Here is a 23195-nt window from a genome sequence, read left to right on the forward strand (position 1 = left end):
TTTTGTTTTGGCTCTGCAACTCAGGAATTCTTGTAGGGCTCAGAGGACAGTATGGGATGCTGGGAATTGAACTCAGGTCAGCTGTGTGTAAGGGAAGCACTCTACTGCTGTGCTAATGCTCCAACCCTAATTAAGATTTTTGTCTGTTTGTTTTGGGTCACACCCAGTGGTGCTCAGAGCTTACTCCTGACTGTGCACTCAGGGATCACTCTTGGCAGAACTTGGGGGACCATATGGAGTGCTGGGAATTAAACGTTGGTTGACTGTGCGTGACAGGTGTCCTCCATACTGTACTGTTGCTCCGGTCCAAGAGTTATGGTCTTAGCAAAGTGGTGAGGAGGTAGGTCAAGTAGAGCTTTATCATAAAGACTGTGGATGGCTTAAATTCAGCAAGGAGTAATATACTTGGACTAATGTCAAGAGATTCAGTTGGAGGGGCCGGAGTGATAGCACATCGGGTAGGGCGTTCGCCTTGCACGCGGCCGACCCGGGTTCGATCCCCGGCATCCCATATGGTCCCCCAAGCACCGCCAGGAGTAATTCCTGAGTGCAAAGCCAGGAGTAACCACTGAGCATTGCTGGGTGTGACCCAAAAAGCAAAAAAAAAAAAAAGAGATTCAGTTGGAAACTATCGGGGGAGGGAGGCGGGGGAGCGTAGGAATGGGTTTAGTGAGACCAGCTAGACTACTGTGATATTCGGGTAGGATCTAATGGCTGCACAGTTGAGAATGCTGGTAGTCACGTAAGGAGAAATATTTAGGAAATAGAATCATAAGACTTTGGTTCCTGGGATTATGTTGAGGAGCTGCATCATAAATGTGATTTTCAAATTCTTATGTGAGTTTTTGTGGTGCAGTTCTTTCGTTGGGATAGGATGCAGAGAAGGGGGAGCAGGTTTGGAGGCTGAAGGAAGAATGTTAGTTTGGTGTTGAGTTATTTTGGATAGGATAATGTGTGGTGCGTGGGAGACATGCTGGCAGAGCTGTTGAGGTGGTAACTGGGTATGAGCCTAGACCTCAAGAAGGGTCTGCAGGGTATAGGTGGGGTGTAGTGCCATCATTTGCCTGGTAATTGTGGTTGAGTTGGGAAGACTTGGAACCTACAAAGGGAAATGAGGCAGAAATTTCTCTATGCTGTATAGGGGAGAGTTTGTCATTGTGCTTTTGAAGGACTACGGGCACCCAGAGGATATTCAACTCACAAAGCCACAACCAATGGTATACACAGTATATACATATAATACATACACATATATATTTATCTTTGGAGAGTGCCACATAAAAAGTGAAACAAAGTCCAGCTATCTAATCACATGCAGAGAATGTGGGTACAGATTAATGTACATAGAAAGGGCTAGGTCGGGGCGATGGCTCAAAGAACTGGCACGCACACTTTGCCTGCAGAAATCCTGGTCTGTGTGATTCTCCCGGGCCCCTCTGAGGATAGGCTTGGCGCACAGCTGGGTGTGGCCCAGAGAAACAAGAACGGAAGAGATGGGTGTTTGGTTTGAGTTTTGGACCATGGCTGTGCTGGGGACTGCTTCTAGCTCTGTGCTTGGCAGTTGCTCCTGGCAATGCCGGGTAACTGCCGTGATGGAGTTTGAACCTGAACCTCCATGCAAAACATGCATTCTGTCCATTGAGCTGTCTCTCCAGACTGGCAAGTTTTTAAAAATTATTTGTTGGGAGTTCGAGGTGCTCTCAAGAAGTACTCAGGATGCCTGGAGCCCCCCCTCGTGGGGATTTGGCCAACCTGGCCACTTATGTTAATGCAAGGGCCAAAGGCTGTATGGACTCTGGTGCTGGGGACTACCCGTGCCACCCTGACAGTGCCAAGGCCTCCAGGACTACACCTGGCACTGCTATTGCTCCAGCCCCAGATTTCTATTATGATTTTTTAGTTGCCATTAATAAGAAATTTGCTTGTTTTGAAAAAAATTAATGGACTGGCAATAGTACAGCAGGTAGGGCATTTGCCTTGCATGTGGCTGACCCCCAACACCACATGTAGTTACTTGAGTCCAGAGCCAGGGGTTAGATTAAGCATCACTATATGGTCCCCAAACAAACAAAAACAAAACAAAATCAAAATGCTGGCATTGTCTGAAGAAGTTTAACAGGTTTATTTATAATCGTTATAAGGTGGAACTGCTGAAACTTGTCCTGAAACATTTTGATTTCCATTAATGCTTTACGTCCCTGCATTTGTATTAAAAATTCACGCACAAATGGGGCTGGAGCCATAGTACAGTGGTAGGGTGTTTGCTTTGCACGCGACCAACCCAGGTTCTATCCCTGGCATCCCATATGGTTCCCCAAGCACCACCAGGCCAGGAGTAATTCCTGAGTGCAGAGTCAGGAGTAACCCCTAGCATTGCTGGGACTGGGGGGGAAAAAATGGAAAAACTGGGGCTGGAGCGGGTACAGCGGGTAGGGCATTTGCCTTGCATGGGGCCGACCCAGGTTCGATTACCAGCATCCCATATGGTCCCCTGAGCACTGCCAGGAGTAATTCCTAAATGCAAAGCCAGGAGTAAACCCTGAGCATCGCCGGGTGTGATCAAAAAAAGCCAAAAAAAGGAAATTCTGCCAGTATCTGACTTCTGTCCCATATTTTTCGCTTGCAATCATATATTTAGGTACCTTTGACCCCATAGTGGAGCGTGGGATTTAGTGTTCATAACTACCTGTAACAGGAAGAAGGGAAAAATATTTCTGGGAAAGAAATGTTTCCCATCATAGTGGAAATCATGTTCACATGTGCAGTGTGCTAACTGGATGTCTTTTTTGCGTAATTGTTACACGTTTGGCATGGAGGCACACAGGTGAATAAGGCCAGCCAGATAGGCCTCACTTGCTTCCTGCAAAGCACCAATAACTGCAGTTCTGAAGCACAGATTTTGAAGCCTATTTTTAAGTCCTGAGTAATTTCTCACACCAGACCCTGGAAGTTTGCGAATCAGAGGTTCTTAACAGTTTCACGCAGTGCCACAGGCTGACTTGTAACGTGAAGCTTCTTCACCCCTCTGGTAGAGGGTGCACTCTTGCTTTCTCAGGAGCTTGCTGCTTTGGTGCTTTACCGCCTTTCGACTTGCTTTGTATTCCCGTTCTCTACTGCCTGGGTAGGCCACATGGCGTGGGCGCAGCTTTGAACACAGTTCACCTTGGTGATTTCTAATGCTCGGTGGTGCCTAAAATCTGGAGGAAATCTTCATTTGTGTTTCAGTGACTGTTCAAGTTTGAGATTGTTCTGTAGCTTTTGATGAGCATGCTTACCTTTTTGAGTATGAATGATTTAATTTTGTTTCACTTTAAATCAGATGTTGAAATACTCATTAATACTTTGTATAAAAGGGGCTAGAGCAGATAGGGCATTTGCCTTGCACACGGTTGACCCGGATTCGATTCCCAGCATTCTATATGGTCCACCAGCAGTAGTACCACCAGCAGTAATTCCTCAGTGCAGAGCCAGGTGTCACCCCTGAGCATTGCAGGTGTGACCTAAAAAGAAAAAAAAACCAAAAAACAAACAAAATAAACCCCTTACTTCGTATAAAATACTTTTAGGGCCTTACATATGTTATATGTGGAGTAGTGGAGTACTTTAACCTTGCATGTGAGACCTTGGCTTTGATACCTGACTCTATGGGGGGCCCGTGGAGGGGGGCAGGGGAGTGGGACGGTATAAAAAAAGAGAAAAAAATTTTGTTGTACTTCATCTGTACTCTCCCCAAAGCAGGGACCAGAGAGCTATTGAGGAATGTGGTGTACCTTGGAAGCAAAGAGATTGTTGCTGCACTTGTTTATTAGGTACTATTCTGAAGTTCTGGTATGTGTCTTTTTGCTCATTTAGTGCTCCTTATTCTACAAAATAAGCATATTTACTTTTTCTAGTGTGTAGATCAGGAAAACACAGGAAGAGCCTGTAATTTGCTCAAGATCACTGGATAATAACTGGATAAGTTTATTTTTGAATGCAGGTTTGTTTGGTTCCAGTTTGTATTCCATATTACTTTATAGTCGAAATATTTCAAAGAGGAGGGAGTGGCTGACTCATCTGGTCAGATTATAAAAAAGACAGAGATTTCCAGAGGGCTTGACAATCTAGAGATTATTATCAGTGATTTTTTCTTTTTATTTTATTTTTTTTTTTTTTTTGCCTTTTGGGTCACACCTGGCGATGCACAGGGGCTACTCCTGGCTCTGCACTCAGGAATAACCCCTGGCGGTGCTCAGGGAATCATATCGGATGCTGGGAATCGAACCCGGGTTGGCCGCGTGCAAGGCAAACACCCTACCCGCTGTGCTATTGCTCCAGCCCACTTTTTAAAAAATTTTAAAGTGACTTTATTTTCTCCACACCCAGCAGAAGTGGACAGGGGTACTCCTGGAGATGCTGTTTTGAGCTGCTTAGACCCTAAAGTGCTTGAGGGTCACCAGGGCCACACCATGAGGTGCTGTGCTGTACTAAGGATCAGACTTAGGTCCTGAAGTGCTAGCCATGCTCTTTATTCTAGGACTGCCTCTCTGGCCTCAGAATTTTTGGTGATTTTTTTTTTTTTCTTTTGGGTCACACCTGGCGATGCACAGGGGTTATTCCTGCTCTGCACTCAGGAATTACCCCTGGTGGTGCTCAGGGGACCATATGGGATGCTGGGAATCGAACCCGGGTTGGGCACATGCAAGGCAAATGCCTTACCCGCTGTGCTATTGCTCCAGCCCCACTGATGATTTTTATATAGTAGTTTCAGTGTTGTGTGCGGGCAGACAGCATTCTCCAAAATAAACAGGAGAGTAAACTTTCACTGAATAAAGAAAAGTTTAGGGGAAGTTTGACTGTGAAGGGAAAGGGGAAACCACCTCAGAGCTAGTGAATTAAAGGACCTAGAAGAGCTTTTGTTGGTTTTGAAGATCATTGCATTAAACTTAAGGGCGATTGGAGGCCACCCTAAAAGCCTCCATCCCTCTTGGAGAGCCTGGCAAGCTACCGAGAGCACCCTGCCCGCACAGAAGAGCCTGGCAAACTACCCATGACGTATTCGATATGCCCAAAACAGTAACAATGGGCCTCATTTGCCTGACACCGAAAGAGCCTCCAGTATGGCAGCGTTAAGAAGGATGAGCAGGGAGAGGCTGGTAAAATCTCAGGGACGAACTAGACTGCCAAAACAAAGAAAGACTAAAATGACTATACTTTCAACGCACGTACGCTGGCATTGGAAGCATCCATCGAGAACCTGATAGTGCAAGCGCAGAAGATCAAGTATGACATCATTGGTCTGACCAAAACGAGAAGGCATCGATCACATCACGCCATTTTCGACACTGGAGAAGAACTGTTCCTCAGAACATGTGACAACAGAGGCGTCGGTGGCATCGGTGTCCTTGTCAACATGAAATTGGCCTTGAGCAATGATTCATTTGAATGCCTAACAACCCAAATTATTGGACAACTACACTTGAATAGATGTGGCTCACTGCCGGCAGTTCCTATCTTCGTCGTCTGTGCACCAATATCCAACTACGATGAAGAAGAAATTGAGAAGTTCTATATGGAGCTGGAGAAGTTCTATAAAGAGGACCACACCTTCTACAAGATCATTGTCGGTGATTTCAATGCCAAGATAGGACCAAGAAGGTTGCCTGAAGAACTCCACATTGGGACCCATGGCCTAGAATAGAACGAACAGGGTGAGAGACTGTCTGAGTTCATCATGTCGACCAAGACCATCCATGGTAACTCACAGTTCCAGAAGGTTGAATCTAAATGTTGGAATGGGAGTCTCCCGGTGGACAGTTCCACAATGAAATTGACCACATCATATTCAATTGAAGGTTTTGCCTGACCGATGTCGCTGTTGTCCCAAAATTCCAAATGGGATCGGACCACCGTCGCCTTTGTGCAAAATTCTACTTCGCAGAGTGGGGAGAAAGGTCTGCAAAGTTTAAGTTTAAGAAGAGAACTCCCAGAATGATCACCAACTGGGAGCTCTTTGACACTGTTGCGGCAGCGTGGGAAGATGCCGTTGTTGACATCATCGACAAGAGGAATATGATCAACTGGTTCAGCACCTCCATGACTGCGCGAAGAATGCCGAGAGTGGGAAAGCCACAAACAGACGCCTGTCTTCGGAAACTCTCGAGCTCATTCACCAACGTGGTTTGGCACGAGCCTCAGGCAACCACAAGCTAATGTCCAAGCTCGCAAAGCTGTGCGGAGAATCGATAAAGGAAGACCTCAAAGAGAGAAGAGCAGCAGTGTCAGCCAGTGCGACAGAAGCCGGGAAAAGGATTCACAATGCTCACCTGTCCTTCGCCAACTACAAGACCAAGATGACTGCCCTCCGACGTCCTGATGGATCTATCACATCTTCCAAAAGGGCAATGGAGAGGATTATTCATGACTTCTACTTGGATCTCTTTGACAGCCATGTCCACCTGCCCACATACCAAATTCCGCAGGATGGATATGTCGTTCCCAACGTCCTCCCTTCCAAAATCCGACATGCCATTTTATCGGTAAAGATGCATACAGCACCCAGTCCAGACAAGGTCAGACCCGAACACCTGAAGAATCTGCTGCCAGTACTCGTCAATACACTGGCTCGGCTCTTCACACGCTACCTGTCCGGATGCAAGGTTCCATCCCATTCGAAAACCAGCAGGACCGTTCTGTTGTACAAAAAGGGAGACATCCATGACATCGGCAGCTATCGCTCAATCTGCCTGTTGTCTGTTGTCTACAAGTTGTTCACTCAAGTCATCCTGAATAGAATAGGCAGAACACTAGACGAAGGACAACCATGTGAGCAAGCCGGGTTCCGAAGAGGATTCAGCATGATTGACCATATCCACACAGTGACCAAACTCATTGAAGTTTCACGAGAGTTCAAGATGCCGCTCTGTCTAATGTTCATCGACTTAAAGAAGGCCTTTGATTCTGTTGAGACTGAAGCGGTCATCGAAGCCCTAGCCAAACAAACTCAGTACATCAGGATCCTCCTTGAGCTGTATTACGGATTCACCACCAAGATCTCACCATTCTACAAGGAAGTGATCATTGACATGAAGAGAGGGATTCGGCAGGGTGATACCATTTCACTGAAACTCTTCAGTGCCACCCTCGAGAACGTGATTCGACGACTGGAATGGGAAGGAATGGGAGTGAAGAGAGACGGTCGGCAGCTACACCACCTCCGCTTCACTGATGGCATCCTTCTAATAACACTAAACATTAGCCAAGCGGCACAAATGCTGGCTGACTTTGACCGCGAGTGTGGAAAGGTTGGACTGCAGCTGAATCTCACCAAAACAATGTTCATGAAAAATGAACCAGTCCCTGATGTTCCATTTGCTCTCAATGGAACGAACATCTCTGAATGCAGCAGCTATGTGTACCTGGGTCAAAAACTCAGCATGAGGAACGACTTGGTGCCAGAACTATGTAGGAAGAAGAGAGCAGCATGGAACGCCTTCAAAAGCGTCGAAGAAGTGGTTAAGAGGACAAAGAACCTCCGGCTCCGGGCACATCTTTTCGACTCCACCATTCTTCCTGCACTAACGTACGCCTCAGAGACCTGGGCCCTACGAAAACGGGATGCTATTTGGATATCTCAAAGAGGAATTGAAAGAGCTATTCCTGGAGTATCATGTTTCACTCAAGTGAGAGAAGGAATCTGGAGTTCCGACCTCCAACCTCGTTAATGATCAAGAATCAGGGACTCTGTCTCATTTGCCAAGGCATCAAAAATCAAATGGGCCGGACACATAATGCGATTCAGAGACAACTGCTGGACTAGAGCTGTTACCAACTGGATTCCACGGGATGTCAAAAGACCGCATGGCTGCCCACCTACGAGATGGTTAGAATTCTTCGTCAAAACCCTGAACGAACAGTTTGAGGCTCTTCCTTCCTGATCGAGCAGATACCATTGGGCTACACTCAATGTAATGGAGAAATTACTGGCGCCCGCTCGAGCAAATTGAAGATCAACGGGATGACAAGTAATAAAAGTGAATGTTACCAACTTTTACTTCTCACTCTGTTCTCCATATTTGAACAGTTGCTGAAATCCACTGGATTTGTGATGTAGTTCTTTCACTATTCTGAGTTCTGTTTTTAGTTTCCTTCTCTTTGGGGTAACAAAGCTGTCATGGGCTGGAGCGATAGCACAGTGGGTAGGGCGTTTGCCTTGCACATGGCTCACCCAGGTTCAATTCCTCCGCCCCTCTCAGAGAGCCCGGCAAGCTACCAGGAGTATCTCACCCGCACGGCAGAGCCTGGCAAACTCCCCATGACGTATTCACGATATGCCAAAAACAATAACAAGTCTCACAATGGAGACGTTACTGGTGCCTGTTCGAGCAAATCAATTAACAACAGGAGGACAGTGCTACAGTGCTCTTTGGGGTGGGAGGCACACCTGGCTCTGCTCAGGGCTTTCTCCTGGCACTGTGCTCAGGAATTTATATGGGGTGCTTGGGATTGAACCTGGGCCAGCTGCTTGTATGGCAAGTGCCCTACCCATTGTACTATCTCATAGCCTTACTACCACTTTTAGTTTATATCATTGCAATAGCCTCTGTTAGGTTATTGACATAATTATCATTCCCCTCCCACCTTTTTTGGGGGGAATTTTGGGCCGTATCTACCCATGGTCAGGTGCTGGAGAGCAAGCAAAGTCAGCATGCAAGGCATGCTCCCTACTTGCTGTATTACTGCTCTGGCCCCATACCCTATTTCCATTGTTTATGTTGGGCTTTAGGGTTTGGATCATATTGTTCCCATCCTGTGAGTTCCCACTCATCCCGCCACTAAGTAGTGTCAGTGATGGCAGGGGATGGGCTTGGGGGGATACCTGCAATTGAACCCAGGTCAGTGACATGCAACCCATGTACACACGCTGTACTATCCCTCCTGCCCCCCACTTACGAAAGTTATTTTTGGTTCATATGCTGCCCTAGCCCATGTGCTTCTTTTGTTCATGTGCTCAAGCACATGTTGGTGCTTGAGCACATGTGTCACCCTCATCTCTCCTCTTGAGATGTGTACTGGGGCTCTCTGCCTTCAGAGAAGCCCGCATTCTCTTAGTCTCCCCCACCCCACCCCCTCTCTCCTTCCCCTTCCTCAAAAAGCCTCCAAATAAAATCTTTTTACTTCAAAAACAAATTTCTTTCAGGGCTGGAGCAATAGCACAGCGGGTAGGGCGTTTGCCTTGCACGTGGCCAACCCGGGTTCAATTCTCAGCATCCCGTATGGTCCCCTGAGCACCACCAGGAGTAATTTCTCAGTGCAGGAGCCCGAAGTAACCCCTGTGCATCATTGGGTGTGACCCAAAAAACAAACAAAAAAAAATAAATTTCTTTCCTTTGTGGGCTGGGGTGGGCACACCCAGCTAATCTCAAGGTTTACTCCTGGCTCTCTGCTCAGGGATCACTTCTAGTGGACTCGGAGGAGTATATGAGGCACTGGGGATTGAACCTGGGTCTGCCATGTACAAGGAAAATGCCCTACCCATGTACTATCACTCTGATTCTATGTGGTATCCACTTTTTTTTTTTTTTTTTGACTTTTGGGTCACACCTGGCGCTGCTCAGGGCTTATACCTGGCCATGCATGGTGTATCATATGAGATGCTGGGATTGAAACCATGTTGATCTGTGTGCAAGACAAGCTCCCTACCTGCTGCACTATGGCTCTACCCCCCCTTTTTTTTTTATTGTTTTGCTTTTACAGTATATAAGTATCATTAAGATACTTATGTATTCTAAAAGCATAAGCAGTACTGTTCCTACACATTTTATTATGCTGTTGCAGTGTCTGGTTCACAGTAGATCCTTGATGGAATTTTTTTTTTTTCAGTAAAGTTGTACATCTAACTTGCTCTTACTGCCACTCTCATTCTTTCTTCTTGGTAAACTCATTATTCTCCAAGGCCTCCAGATGTTTTCCTATTGACTGCTCTTCAGTTACATTCCCAGGATACTTTAAATGCATTTCTATTGTGGGGCCAGTTATTTTGTGTTTTAATTATTTGACCATCATCTCTTTTTCAGTCAGCTGAGAGTAGACTTATTTAAGACAAAGAGCATACCTTATTCAGGTGCTCAAAAATGTCTAGTGGGGCCAGAGAAGATAATTTAACGGACTGAAGCATATGCTTTGTGTGTTGAAGGCCTGGATTTCATTCCTTGGCACTGCATGTAGTCCCCCGAGCATCACCAGAAGTGACCTCTCAGCACCTCTGGGTATGGTCCAAAGCAGAGAAGATGTATTAAAGTGACCAAAAATGTGTTGTGCATTTCCTAAAAACATAAAAGGTCTCTGTATTCTATTTTTAAACTGTGGTTGCTGCCCGCATATGTCATCTAGAAACTTGTTAGACATACAGAAACTTACTGAATCAGAAACACTGAGTGGGGCTAGAGCTGTACACACACATAGAATGTGCTTTATTTTAATAATCCTCCTAGAAAATTTTGATATATTTAGGTGTTCTGGGAATAACTATCACTGTATCACTGTCATCCCATTGCTCATCGATTTGCTTGAGCGGGCGCCAGTAACGTCTCCATTGTGAGACTTGGGTATAACTAGAATTAATTTTTTTGTGTGTCTTACATAACAAACTTAAGGGCCTGAGGGGAGATAGCACAGTAGAAAAGACAGTTGCTTTGCATATAGAGTTCCATCCTTAACTGCACAGTTTCCTGAGCACAGAGCTAGAAGTGATTTCTGAGCAGAGCTGAATGTGACCCAGAGAATCAAACAAAGTGAACTTTTTTTTTTTGGTCACACCCTTTGATGCTCGGATTACTCCTGGCTATCTGGGGATTATATTGGATGTCAAGGGTCCAACCTAGGTTGCCACATGCAAACAAATGTCCTACCTGCTGTACTGTCTCTCCAGCCCCCAACAAAATGAACTGTCTTAATTATACTTTAAAAATTGAATCACTTTGAGATACATAGTTACAAAGTTGTTCATGATTGAATTTCAGTCATACAGTGTTCCTACACCTTCCCTTCACCAGGGTACATCTCCCAAAACCAGTGTACCCAGTTTCCCTCCTGCCCCGTCAATGGCAGACACTTAGACACTTCTCTCTCTCTCTCTCTCTCTCTCTCTCTCTCTCTCTCTCTCTCTCTCTCGCATGCTCTCTCTTGCTCTCTCTCTTTCTCTCTCTCTCTCCCCCCCTTCCCCACTCTCCTTCCCCCACACTCTGGGCATTATGATTTACAGTATAGGTACTGAGAAGTTATCACGTATATCCCTTTATCTACTTTCAGCACTCAGTTTAATCAATCATTAATCCAGATTAATCATTTCCAACTATTGTCATAGTGGTTGAACTATCTTAATTTAACACATTGACACTGGTGCTGCAATTTGTGCTAATAAAACCACACTTAAGTGTGAGCCACCGATGGTATGTGCTAGTGTCAGTGAGTTTAATAGATTGAATGTTTTATTATTTTTCTTTGTTATGGTTTTTGGACCACATCCAGAGGTTTGCAGGGGTTGCTTCCAGTGTGGTGCTTGGGGGGGCCCATGCAATGCTTGGGATTAAATCCGGGCCTCCAGCATAAAACGCTTATGCTGTAGTCCATTGAGCTGTCTTTCTTTTGGGTCACACCCAGCGATGCTCAGGGGTTACTCCTGGCTCTGCACTCAGGAATTACTCCTGGCGGTGCTGGGGAAACCATATGGATGCCAGGGATCAACCTGGGTTGGCGGTGTGCAAGGCAAACTCCCTACCCGCTGTGCTATCGCTCCAGTCCCTCCCCTCCCCCATTGAGCTATCTTTTAGACATTTAAAGTTATTTCTTATTTTAAAATATTTGGGCCCTCCCCCCAAAAAAAATTGGGTCTTTCAACTGGTGCTCAGGTAACTTCTGGCAGTACTTGGTCAACCAAATGTAGTGGCCAGCTGGGCTCAGTGCGGAGCCTGAGAAGGAAGCCCGGGCCTCTGCAGCCACCACGCCCTGTGGTGCTGAGGATCGAACCTGGCTCAGCAACCCTGTACGTACTGTCTCTCGGAAACTTAAACATTTTTCTGTCAGTTGGATTTCTGGATATTTTTCTAAATTGCTTTTTTTTTCTTCTTGTTGATGATTTTTTTTTTTTTGCCACACCCAGAGGTGCTCAGGGGTTACTCCTGGCTCTGTTCAGGGATCACTCCTGACAACAGGGCTCAGGGGATCATATGGGGTCCCAGGTATCAAGCAGGCCGGCTGTGTACAAGGCAAACTTACCCATGTGGTATCTCTCTGGCCCTTTAATGATTTAGTTATTTTTATTGGGGTGTCACTGTCATCCTGTTGCTCATGAATTTGCTGGAGCGGGCACCAGTAACATCTCCATTGTGAGACTTGTTACTGTTTTTGGCATATCGAATATGCCACAGGTAGCTTGCCAGGCTCTGCTGTGCGGGCGGGATACTCTTGGTAGCTTGCTGGGCTCTCTGAGAGGAAGGGAGGAATCAAACCTGGGTTGGCTGCATGCAGGGCAAACGCCCTACCCACTGTATTGCTCCAGCCCCTATCCAAGAACTCTTACACACGTACATACAAACACACTTATTTGCCTTTGATATTGAGATGCTTCTTAGCAGTTGGTGTTTATTTCAGTATTAGTTCTTTTTTTCTTTTTGGGTCACACTCAGTGATGCTCAGGGGTTACTCATGGCTCGTGCACTTAGGAATTACTCCTGGAGGTGCTCAGGGGACCATATGGGATTCTGGGAATCAAACCTGGGTCGATCGGGTGAAAGGCAAACACCCTACCTGCTGTGCTATCGCTCCAGCCCCCACTTTTCTTTTTTACTTGTTTTTCTTGGGGGTGGGGGAGGATTTGGACCACACATGGTGATTCTCAGAGCTTACTCCTGGCGAGTCCTATGGGGTGCTTGCTTGGAATTGAACCTGGGTCAGCTGTGTACAAGCACCTTACCTGCTGTATTAGCTCTCTGGCCCTATTCCCTGATGTGCTTTTCTAAATTGCTCTATAGATAAAGTATCATTTGTTTTAAGGCCACCTCGGCAGTGCTTAAGGCTTACTCCTGGTTCTATGCTCAGGGATCTCTCCTGGTAATGCTTTGGGGACCACATGTGCCAGGTTTTAAGCCCAGATCAGCCACATGCAAGACAGGTGCCTTAGCTGCTGTGCTATCTCTCTGATTCCTGTATTTGTGTGTGTAGTTTTTAATGTGTAGTTTGTGGACTGATGCTGGTTCAGTGCTCAGAAGAACATGCAGGATAGGGAAATCAAATCCAAGCATTTGTTTGTAGAGCATGTGCTCAGCCTGCTAAGCTGTCTCTCTGGCCCAACAGGGCGTCTTCGAATCATGGGGCTAGTGGATAGCTCAGGAATTAAGGCACTTTGCCTTGTATGTGGTCAACTGCAATTTGATCCCCAGGACTGGACACATATAGTTGGTTGTCTGTATACTGCCAGGAGTGACCCCCCCAGAGTACAGAGCCAGAAGTAGCCCCTAAGCAGCGTATACCCTCACCTCTCACTCCCCCAGTATTTGAAAATAATCACTGCTTCTCAATGATTACGTAAAGCTAAATGGTGTATGTGTTTTTGTGTTGCTTATGTGTGTCATTGTGTATATGTGAATATAACATGTGGATGCACTTTTTGTGTAAATTTTTGAATGATTAAGGAAAGGGAAAGAAAGTATAGATCTATTAGGAAGACTTGAATGGTGTGGCTGAATAAAAAGTACAAAAGGCAGAGGCTTCTGTTTGGCAGCAGCATATATACTTATGTACGTGTTTTCTACTTATATATGTACATACAGACACACTTATTTGCCTTTGATATTGAGATGCTTCTTAGCAGTTGGTGTTTATTTCAGTATTACTTGGGACAGGACGGTGTTGTGGACTGGACAGTACTCATTGTTGATACTCACTGTTGGTACTCATTGTTGGTAGTTCCTGTGGAAGTAGTTGTATACTGTACTGATAGAGACTATAATAGTAACATATCTCATAAATAGCTTATGTCAGATGTCTGTTTTGTGTTTGGCACAAAAGTGTTTTATATATGACTTACTTCTGCCATTGTTTTGCCTAAATACTATGATTTTTAAAAATTCATTTACTTTGTTTTATTTTTTTAAATCACATCTGATTTACTCAGAGCTTGCTCCTGGCTCAGTGATTACTCCTGGTGGGCCCAGGAAGCCATAGAGGATGCTGGGGATTGAACCCAGGTTGACCCTGTGCAAGGCAAAACACCCTATATGCTGTACTGTCTCTTAAGCTCCTTCAATTTCATCCCCTGCTCCCTCCTTTAATTTTTTTTTTCAAAAATTTATTTTTCTGGGGGCTTGAGTGATAGCACAGCGGGTAGGGGGCTTGCCTCACATGTGGCCGACCCGGTTCTATTCCCAGCATCCCATATGGTCCCCTGAGCACCACCAGGAGTAATTCCTGAGTGCAGAGCCAGTAGTAACCCCTATGCATCGCCAGGTGTAACCCAAAAAGCAAAAAAAAAAAAAATAAATTCTTTTTCTGGGACTGGAGAATCAGTAGTGGGTAGAGCACTTTGTTGCACGCAGCTGACCTAGGTTTGATCCCCTGCATTTAAAGAAAGGGATCAAGATGGCAAGATTAAAGAAAATAGGCTTCTTCAATTTAGAACTCATGGGGGGCTGGAGTGATAGTACAGCGGGTAGGGCGTTTGCCTTGCACTCGGCCAACCCGGGTTTGATTCCCAGCATCCCATATGGTCACCTAAGCATCAGAAGTAATTACAGAGTGTAGAGCCAGGAGCGACCTGGAGAATTGATGGTGTGGCCCCCCCATATGTGGTGCTGGGGGTTGAGCCCGAATCGGCCATATGAGTAAGGCAAGCTCCCTACCCACTATATTGTTGTTTCAGAAAGTACCCTGAAATTTTATATTCTTTATTTGAATAAAAGAAAGCTAGGCTGAAGATGGAGCTTGTGTAGCTCAGTGGTAGAACACGTGCCTTACATAGGAGACATTCTGAGTTTAATTGCAGGTGCTGCAAAAAAAAAAAAAAGGGTGTGTGTGGGGAACTGGAGAGACTGTTACAGTAGGAAAGGAGCTTGCCTTACATGCAGCTAACCAAGGTTTAATCTCTGACACCCCGTATGGTCCCATGAACCCTGCCTGAAGGCAGAGGCAGCAGTAAGCCCTGATTACTACTGAACATGGCCCCCAATTTTGCTATCTGGAAATAAGAGTTCCTAAAACAAACAAACAAAAACCTTGTGGGGAGGGTGGGACATGGGTGGGTCAGACTCTGTGGTGCCAGGGATCTATCGGGGTTGGGCATGTGCAAGGCAAGCTCCTTAAGAACTCCTATTTACCTTACTGTGATGCTGCCTGTTTGAAGGCTACCAGGATTTAGGAAACAGTATTGTGTTTGATCCATTTTACCCCTTGTACTTTATATGCATGAGTTCTAAATTTATTTATTTTTTTTGCTTTTTGGGTCACACCTGGCACTGCACAGCGGTTACTCCTGGCTCATGCAATCAGGAATTACTCCTGGCGGTGCTTGGGATGTATGGGATGCTGGGAATCGAACCTGGGTCGGCCGTGTGCAAGGCAAACTCCCTACCCGCTGTACTATCGCTCCAGCCCCCCATGAGTTCTAAATTGAAGAAGCCTATTTTCTTTAATTTTGCCTACATGGAAGTTGCTTTTTTTCCCTTTTTATTATAATTGCCTTCCTCTAAGTCTTTTCTGTTTATTAAATATTCCTTGGTGTCATTACCAAAGAATTGTTAACAGGTTCAGGAGTTTATTTAATTGTTGGCTTTTGGGCCACACCTGGCAGTGCTCAGGGCTTATTCCTGGCTCTGACAGGGATCACTCCTGGTGGCATCGGTACAGTATGGGATGCCCTACCAGCCTGTGCTCAGGGGTTATTCCTGACTCTGATCTGGGATCACTCCTGGTGCACTCAGGGGGACCATATGGGACGCTGAGGATTGAACTTGGGTCGGCTGCATGCAAAGCAAGCCCCTAATCTCTGTTCTATCATTCAAGTTTCAGAAACCATTACATTTTAATCACCACTAAGGTTTTTTTTTTTTTTTTTTTTTTTTGCTTTTTGGGTTGGGCTGGAGTGATAGCACAGTGGTAGGGCGTTTGCCTTTCATGCAGCTGACCGGTGTTCGATTCCTCCGCCCCTCTTGGAGAGCCCGGCAAACTCCCCAGAGTATCGCGCCCGCACGGCAGAGCCTGGCAAGCTACCCGTGGCGTGTTGGATATGCCAAAAACAGTAACAATAAGTCTCACAATGAGAGATGTTACCGGTGCCTGCTCGAACAAATCGATGAGCAATGGGATGACATTGACAGTGCCTTTTGGGTCACACCTGGCGATGCACGGGGGTTTCTCCAGGCTCGGCACTCAGGAATGACCCCTGTCGGTGCTCAGGAGATCATATGGGATGCTGGGTAGGGGTGTGCAAGGCAGATGCCCTACCCGATGTGCTGTTGCTCCAGCTCTGATTTAACACAGCGGGTAGGGCATTTGTCTTGCACGAGGCTGACTGGGTTTGATTCCTCCGTCCCTCTCAGAGAGCCCGGCAAGCTACCAAGAGTATTCAGTATGCCAAAAACAGTAACAACAAGTCTCACAATGGAGACATTACTGGTGCCCGCTCAAGCAAATCGATGAACAACGGATGACAGTGCTACAGTATTTAGACCTTTTACCTTACTCATGCCCATCAGAGATTAAAAACATAGTTTTTATGTTTTGTCGATTGGGGGCAGAGCACACCGGTGATACTCAGGGCTTACTCCTGACTCTGTGTTCAGGGGACTATATGCACTGCTGGAACTTAAATTAGTGTCTGCAGCTTTGTGTAAGGCAAGTGCCTTACCCCCTGTACTCAGTTGTCCCTTATACAAGCTTCTTCTCAGTTTGTCCCCCTCTGTGTGGATTGTGGATTGTTACTTTTTTTTTTTTTTTTCAACACACCTGATGGTGCTCAGGGATCTGCACTCTGGGATTACTCCTTGCAGTGCTCAGGGGACCAAAGGGGATGCTGGGATTGAATCCAGGTCATTTCCGTGCAAGGCAAATACCCTATCCGCTTTATTATCACTCTGGTCCTTGTTACTGTTTTTATTTACGAAACAACACTAAACTTCCCAAACATGGGGACACAGACATTTGTAGATACCCATTTACTTCTGTTCTTAAATATTTTTGGCAAAAATCTTCCAGATTCTGTATTGTATTTTTTCATTTTTAGTAAAGAGAGATAAGGCGTAGGGGGATGGGAGAGTCTTAGAATCTTTCTGTTCTGTTTTATTTTTGGACCATACCCTGTGATGTTCAGTTACCACTCCTGGCTCTATACTCAGGAATTGTGCTTTGTAGCGTTTGGAGGGCCACATGGGGTGCTGAGGATTGAACCGTGGCCGACTGTGTGGAGGGCAAGGGCCTTACCGACGGCTATTGCTCCATCCCAAATCTCACATTCTGTGTTTTAAAAATTATATAGAGAGGCCTTAAAGAGTTTTATAATTACATTTTTTGAGCTTCTCCCTATATGGAATTCCTGTCACCAATATGGCAGCACATTTGCAAAAACCACTTCATATATTTAGTTCTGAAGTTGGAACTTTGAGGGGCTTTCAGTACCACCATTTGTGATCTGAGAAACTCCACTGAGTAAAACTAAAGCTTTTAGCACCTCTAGAAACTTGGTCAGGTGTCAGGTTTAGAGTTGAGAGCATTTCATCTCTTAGCTTCTCAGCTGTTTCTGTGCTAAGAACATTCTCTCTCTCAAGTTTCTAAGTTGTCTTTTTTTCCCTTGAAAGTGGCTGGCCCTAATTTACTTTTTCTTTCTCTTTTTTTTTCTCTTTCTCTCTCTCTCTCTCTCTCTCTCTCTCTCTCTCTCTCTCTTTTTGCTAGGGTGGGGCATACCTGGTGATGCTCAGGGGTTAGTCCTGGCTCTGACTGAGCTCAGGAATTACTCCTGGCAGTGCACAGGGGGCCGTATGGGTTTCTGGGGATTGAACCTGGGTCAGCCATGTGCAAGGCAAGTAAGTGCCTAACTGCTGTACTATCTCTCCAAGCCCAAAACAAGATAGTTTTTTTTTTTTTTTTTTTGCTTTTTGGGTCACACCTGGCGATGCACAGGGGTTACTCCTGGCTCTGCACTCAGGAATTACCCCTGGCCGTGCTCAGGGGACCATGTGGGATGCTGGGATTTGAACCCGGGTCGGCCGCGTGCAAGGCAAACGCCCTACCCGCTGTGCTATCTCTCCAGCCCCAAAACAAGATAGTTTTTAATTACAACTTACTTAATAAGATGTGTGGGGAGAAAAAGGGAGGAATCCATGTTCAGGAGAGACATGGACTTCTCTCTGGAACTTGAACTTCTCCACAGTGAAAATAACCAAGCAGGGAGCAAGCAAATGAGGTAGTGTTCAAGGGAGATCTTGGACTTGACGAACCAGCATTACTTGAAATATTTCCCCTCAATTTTGGGACCAGGGCAGAAAGGACTAGAGTGCATGCTTTGTATGTAGGAGTCCCAGATTTAATCTCTGTGTTCATGTGTTCCCCTAGTACTACCAGGTGTTACCCTAAAACAAAACAAACAGAAGTTCTCTATCTTGTTCTTTTATAACAGCCATTGACTTATGTGTGCTTCTTCCTTTTAATTATATTCACTGGTTTCTGTTAAAGCCCTAATGGAAATACAATGGCAGACTGACACAGGTTCATTTGAATTAGAATGTGTTGTTCATTTCACAAGCATCTAATAGAGTTATTGCTACAAGACTTTAAACTAGGAGTGCTGATTTAGGCATGAAATAATCTGTTCTTTCTCTCTCTCTCTGATTTGAGGCTACACCCATCAGTGTTCTGGTGCTCCTCTTGATGCATTGCTCAGGGGATTGCTCCCTGCAGTTGCTTGTGGGGACTCTTAGAGTGTCGAGACTATCTGGCCTCCCATGCAAAGTGTGTATTTTAGTCCACTGGTCTCTCTCTCTCTAGCTCTCTTTTTATTATTTTTTTAAGGTTGTTTTTCGGATATCTGCTATTAAGTTCGATGGATAGCTTATTGACTGGTTGTTTTATGGGATTAATTTAATATTTAAATACTGTTGAAGTGATAATTAAATACAGGGATAATACAAAAGACGTGAGAAAAAGTGTAAGATTCACATGGGTGAAATGTTTACTTTTTCTCTCATACTGATTAGTCCTTTGGAATGTAGTACTGATGACTTCCACAGTTTGTTAGTGTTTTTGCTCTTTCCCTTAATTTTGATAAACCCAATGTTTTGGGTGAGTGAGAGTCAACAATTCAGTTTTTGGGTAACTAAAGATTCTGTATTTGGGGTAAGGAAGACACTTAAAGGATTTCCTTCCCTTGAGTGATAAAGTTATGTAGGCTAATTATGAAAAATAGACAAAAGTCAAAGAAACTAAGATACTCATCATTTTATTTATTTATTTATTTATTTATTTATTTATTTATTTATTTATTTATTTTGCTTTTTGGGTCACACCCATGATGCACAGGAGGTTACTCCTGGCTCTGCACTCAGGAATTACTCCTGGCAGTGCTCAGGGGACCATATGGGATACTGGGAATCGAACCCTGGTCGGCCGCGTGCAAGGGAAAAGCCCTACCTGCTGTGCTATTGCTCCAGCCCCAGATACTCATAATTTTAGACTTAATATCATTACTATTGTAGCATATCTCTTTACATCTTTCCTCATTCATAAAAGCATTTTATGTAGCTAAGATTATGTTTGATAACAATTTCCTATCTTGTTTCTAAAATTACTATAATTATTTTCCATGTCACTGAAAGCTCTTTTTTTTTTTTTTTTTTTTTTCACTGAAAGCTCTTTTAAAAAAATCTTATAAAAGTTATGCTGTGAGGCCTGGGGAATAGTTGAGTGACTTAATGTCTCTGCCTTGAAAGCCTGAGGATCCCTGGTGCTCCCCACACCCTGAGCAAGCTCTTGAGCATGGCTGTGTTGGTTTTCTTCTTTGTGCCTGGCAGCTCTGTTGTCTGTGGTGTGAGCCCCACAGCCATGAAGTGTGATTCTTGGTGAATACATGTGTAAGCGCCATGGTGATCCTGGCGAGCACTACAGCCAGCATGTGCATGAGCACCACAGCTACAGGAGTGTGATTCCCTGCGAGCACTTAAGCCAAGTGTATAAACATTGCAATTCGGTAGGCAACTCCTGGCAAAAGAAAAAGGTGTACACGTGCAATAGCAAGGTGTTAATGCGACTACTGGTTATTGTAAAACAAAAAAGGAAGTGAAGGAGGGAAACTGTTCTGCTGACTTCCTATATCTCTCCTTATTGAATGTTTAGTTGTATCTACTCTGGGGCTTATTAAACATAAAAACACAGCAATAGAGAGACTTCAAGTGGTAGGGCACATACTTAGCATATGCAAGGCCCTGACTTTGGTCCTCAGAGCCACCTGTCCTTTCAGGAATGGTTAAGTGTGATTCTGGTGGCCCTGAGCATGGGCCTCCCCAAGCATAGCTGGGCTGGATGCTGGATATGGTCCTGATGGTCCCCTGAACACTGTCAGCTCAGCCCTCCTTGGTCAGGCACTTCTGAGTGTGGCTCCTATCTAAAACATGCAAAACAAAAAAATAGAAATGGTGACAACCACACAGATGTGCGAAATGAAGCTACTAAAATTCTATAATATTGTAAGCCAGTTTTTAAAAAAACATTAAAGGGGGCTGGAGCAATAGCACAGCGGTGAGGGCGTTTGCCTTGCACATGGCTGACCCGTGTTCAGTTCCCAGCATCCCAGCATCCCATATGGTTCCCTGAGCACCACCAGGAGTAATTCCTGAGTGCAGAGCCAGGAGTAACCCCTGTGTATTGCTGGGTGTGACCCAAAAAGCAAAGCAAAAAAAAAAAAAAAACCAAAACCATTAAAAATGAGTGAGTTTAATTGTGGTTATTATGTTTCTGAGTATATCCTTATTTTTAGTAGTAATTAAGGCTGTGAATATTCAAAACTTGCTGTGGAAACATTTATGAATTCATAAAAGAACTTTTGTTTTGTTTTGGCCACACCTGACTGTGCCCAGGGCTTACTACTGACTGCAATACATGTGGCTGAATCTTGTCTGATTTATACTCAAACCTCTAAAAAAGAGGAGGGGAGGCGCAGAGCGATAGTGCAACAGGTAGGGTACTTGCCTTGCAAACAGCCATGTTCCATTCCTGGCACCCCATATGTCACAAGTGACTACAGGAGTCACCCCAAATGCAAAGCCAGTAGTAAACCCTGGGAACAGCCAGGTATGGCCCAAAAAACAACAAAAAATTCTTTTTATGTATTCATAAATATTTCCATAGCAAATTTTGAATGTTCGCAGTCTTAATTACTACCTGAGTAGTAAGTAAGCACTCCTACTATACTATGGTCTAGAGCGATAACACAGCAGGTAGGGTGTTTGCTTTGCACACGGCCGACCCGGGTTCGATTCCTCCATTCCTCTTGGAGAGCCCAGCAAGCTACCGAGAGTATCCTGCCCGTACAGTAGAGCCTGGCAAGCTACCCGTGGTGTATTCGATATGCCAAACACAGTATCAAGTCTCACAATGGAGATGTTACTGGTAGCTGCTTGAGCAAATCAATGAACAACGGGACGACAGTGCTACAGTGCTACTGTACTATACTCTGCTATACTATCTCTCCAGTCCCTATTTTCCATTTTTGAATTCTGCTAGTGACACACATGTATTGGTGCCCTTTCTGGGATGGGTTTGGGCTTTTCCTGGCTCTGTGCTTAGGAGAGACCCTTAGTGATGCTGGGGTATCATATGTGGTGGCTGGGGATCGAACCCAGTTTGACTGTATGCAGGCCAGGCAAGTGCCTTACCTTCTGTATTATCTCTGTACTATCTCTCTGACCCCTATTAAAAACAACAAAAATGAGGTATAAGTGTCATACAATAATTGCTTGGGTCTTGTGTTCAGTTTGGTGAGTTTTGACAGTGCAATCATTCATACCAAGATTTAGATGGAGGATATTTCCATCTGCATTGGATGTTTTGTTTTTGGGCCACTCTTGGCAGTGCTCAGGGTTCACTCCTGGTGCTGTGTTCAGGGATCACTCTTGGGTGCTGTGCTCAGGACCATATATTGTACTAGGGTTTCAACCCAGCGTAACTTAAGTACAAGGCAAGTGCCTTACCCACTGTACTATCTCTCCTCGCCCCTCCTTTATTTTTGTTTGTTTTTTTGGCCACATCTGGTGGTACTCAGGACTTACTCCTGGTTCTGAGCTTAGGGGTCACTTCTGGTGAGCTTGAGGAACCATATGGAGTGCCAGTGATTGAAACCACATCAGCGGCATGCAAAGCAAGCATTCTACCCTCTGTACTATTTCTTGGGCTCCCCTCTCTCTTCCTTCCTCTCATTTTAAAGATACATTTTAGTATTTTCATTTACCTTTGTTTCCCTTTACCTTTGTTGTGATGCATACTTGTTTGCAGTACTCCCAGAGGTCACACATTTAGTTGTGCTGCACTAGAAGTTTTATTTATTTTTATTTTTAAAATTTTATTTGTATAAAGTTGTTCACAGTAATTTATTATATTCAATATTCCAACACCAGTCCTACCACCATTACACCTTCCAACACCATATTTTGAATTTTTCCGCCCCGACACTCAAAGCCTGTCCCTAAAATAAGATCTAAATAATTTATTTTGTATTGCTTGTTATGAATAATCTGCTAAAAATGATCCCAAAAAGTTTCCTTAGAGAAAAGTATGTGAAGATTGTTCTGTCTCACCTGGAGTCATTAAGCCCTTATATAAGAGATTACTAACATGTTAAAGATTGAGCCTTGTTGCACTAGAAACTTTAATCCAAACAATGCTCAGTGTTCCTGAATGCCACACCCAGCCCTATTCAACCAACTGGGATGAACAGCTCCGTGATTGGATCTTAGGTACAGTTTTGCTTGAACCCAAATAGGACCATAAGGGGACCAGAAGGCCAGGGATTGCTCAGTGGGCCATGTGGTACTGTGTCTGGAACTGGGGGCTTCATGCATGCAGAACATGCGACCCAGCCCTTTGGGCTTTCTCCCTGGCCACATAATATCCCATTTTGCTTGTTAGGGTATAGAGGCCCAGAGACGTGAAATAAGTTTGTCCCTAAAGTTAGACAACTA

At 44.8% G+C, this 23195-nt stretch overlaps 1 protein-coding gene across 2 annotated transcripts in view; it reads left to right on the forward strand.

Annotated features, from left to right (window-relative positions):
• KDM2A (lysine demethylase 2A) overlaps positions 1-23195 on the forward strand; it is a 135588-nt gene that overhangs the window by 20322 nt on the left and 92071 nt on the right. The window lies entirely within an intron of this gene.

Source organism: Sorex araneus, chromosome 6, assembly GCF_027595985.1.
Source record: "Sorex araneus isolate mSorAra2 chromosome 6, mSorAra2.pri, whole genome shotgun sequence".
In the NCBI taxonomy this organism is placed as follows: Eukaryota; Metazoa; Chordata; class Mammalia; order Eulipotyphla; family Soricidae; genus Sorex; species Sorex araneus.